The sequence below is a fragment of the Anomaloglossus baeobatrachus genome, chromosome 4 (genome assembly GCF_048569485.1).
Source record: "Anomaloglossus baeobatrachus isolate aAnoBae1 chromosome 4, aAnoBae1.hap1, whole genome shotgun sequence".
NCBI lineage: Eukaryota > Metazoa > Chordata > Amphibia > Anura > Aromobatidae > Anomaloglossus > Anomaloglossus baeobatrachus.
In genome coordinates this window covers 684857431-684859715 of record NC_134356.1, presented here as the reverse complement: position 1 = coordinate 684859715, position 2285 = coordinate 684857431, and positions in this window count along the sequence as shown.

The window sequence follows — 2285 nt, the reverse complement described above, 5'->3', positions numbered from 1 at the left end:
CTAATGGACTCCACAGGAGGCAACTTTTTGGTCTTTTTTTTTTTTTTTTTTTACATTCCCAGAGATATAGGACTGTGTTCAGTGCAAATTTTTATGATATTTACCAAGTGGGTGGTGCCTATAGGGCAATTATGCAGATCAGCCTAAAGACACGCCCCTGAGGATCCTGCACGGATACACGGTATTGTGTAATTCTATGGCATCAGAGGAGAGCACTTTTCCAGGTACTACTCTGTGCTCTGGGCACCATCATGCTCCTACGGATCATGTACATTTCAGTATGAGGCCTCCTAAATAATCCACACACTTCATTAACGCCTTGTCCAGATTGAGATCCCTGTGCTCTCAACCATACTATTCCATTCTCTCCGGATCCCTTTGTCCCCTCCAGATTCCATTGTCCTCTGAAGACACCTCTCTACTTCAGACACCTCTCCTCTTTCCAGAATTCTCTGATATTTTGAGACCTCTTCGTCCCCTCATCATTGTCCCACCTGCTCTCTCCACATACGTCTGTCTACAGGACCAGTTTGCCTCTCTTCAGACACCTCTGTCACCAGCAGATCCTTCTGTGTTCCTCCGGACTCTTCTCCCCAGCAAACTCTGCTGTCCCCACCAGACCTTTCAGTCCTTTTCCAGACTCCACTGTCCACTCCTTCATGTCTGCCAATATGGACACCTCTGTCCTCTTTAGCAATCTCTCTTCTCCTGTCATCCTCCAGTCACCTCAGCCTCCATTAGACTCCTCTGTCCTTCTCCACATTCCACAGACTCTCTAATATTTATGTTCCCCACCTCTGTCCATCCAAACCCTTAAGTCCCCATCCAGACCCCTCTGTCTCCCCTAAAACTTGTCTCCTCCAGACTTAATTTCCATTTCTCTTTTCCAGACCCCATAGTTCATGCAGACTTAATATTGCACTTTACCATATATCACAGAATATATGATACTATAAGCTCCAATACTCCCAGCACATTATATCTCTTACTCCAATGTACGGCTTCAGCTAATCATAAAAAAATTGTAAATCTAAAAGAATAATAGTTGCTATCGTGCTCAGGAGTGCGGACAGCATCCTCCACTCACCTATCCAGTCCCCGTCCCTCCTGTCCTGCTCTGAGGCCCCCGGGTCTCCTCCACACCTCCGTTGGCACCCCCGATGCCTCCTTCACAGAAGCGCTGATGGTCTGCTCCTGCTGCCTCCTCCTCTGTGCTTTCTGGCCTGTAATCTGGCTCTTGAGCGCATGCGTGGTAGAACGTGCCTATGCTCCCTTTCCTATTCCTAAAGGCCCAGTGCCACCTTACCCAGAAGTCCTTCCTATGGTCTTTACAGGTTCTGGGTATTTAAGGCATCCTCCCCCATTGGGAGGTGCCTGTACAAACTGTGTCCCCATAGCTAGTCTGCCCGTGCTGGTTGTCAGGTCCTTGTGCTCTAGCTTGTGTGGCACCCCTAGGGGTATTAGCCACAATAAAACCATCATTAGTTACTCAACACAAGCACTAGAGCAGACACCGCACTACCACCTCTGGCCAGAAGGGGGAGCTCAAGAGACTCCCCTAGATATATTCTGATCTGAGGTAAAATTGAGAGTTTAGTTTTTTCAGTTGGAGCCGGGACGCTCAGAGGAGTAGTTACAGAGAGATTGCTCCGAGGTCCTTAGGAGAGACTGACAATTTCCAGGCCCAAGCCATTGGTCTGAGGAGGAGACAGAGAAGAGGAACATTTTAGGAACCGGGTAGCCATTAATATCTACCCCTGAAAAGGCGCAAATACGGACACCGGATCCGTGGCTGCATTAGTTTCACACAATACAGCAACCAGGAAAAGTGAAGGCGATTCAAGCTTCATCAGGGTCAGACACAGCAGCATCCAGAGAGTTCAGCGGTACTCCCGGAGGGGGTAAGCAGAGGAAAAGGACTCAAGTTGCCTGTTGAAATAGGACCCGGGAGGGACAGTTTGGGCCGGCAGCTAGTTCACACACAGCAGCAGGCCACACAGAGACAGCGCAAAAAAGGAGGCCAAGGACCTGGCAGGGCAGAGTAACTTAGTCCTCCTTATACAGACTCCGGTGACGGGACTTGTTGTTATGCAGTTTTTTGTTGAAGTAAACCGGTTAAACGTCGCCTGTGCCTCAGTCTCTCATTTGGGCAGTAGCCACCTATCCAGGATTGGGACCATCGAAGCTGAAAAAACCTATTGCTGATCAAGTAAGTGTCTGCGCCCCTAAAGTCTCCTCACAATACCATTATCTATAACCACCATTGACTTTTACCTCACCTGCCT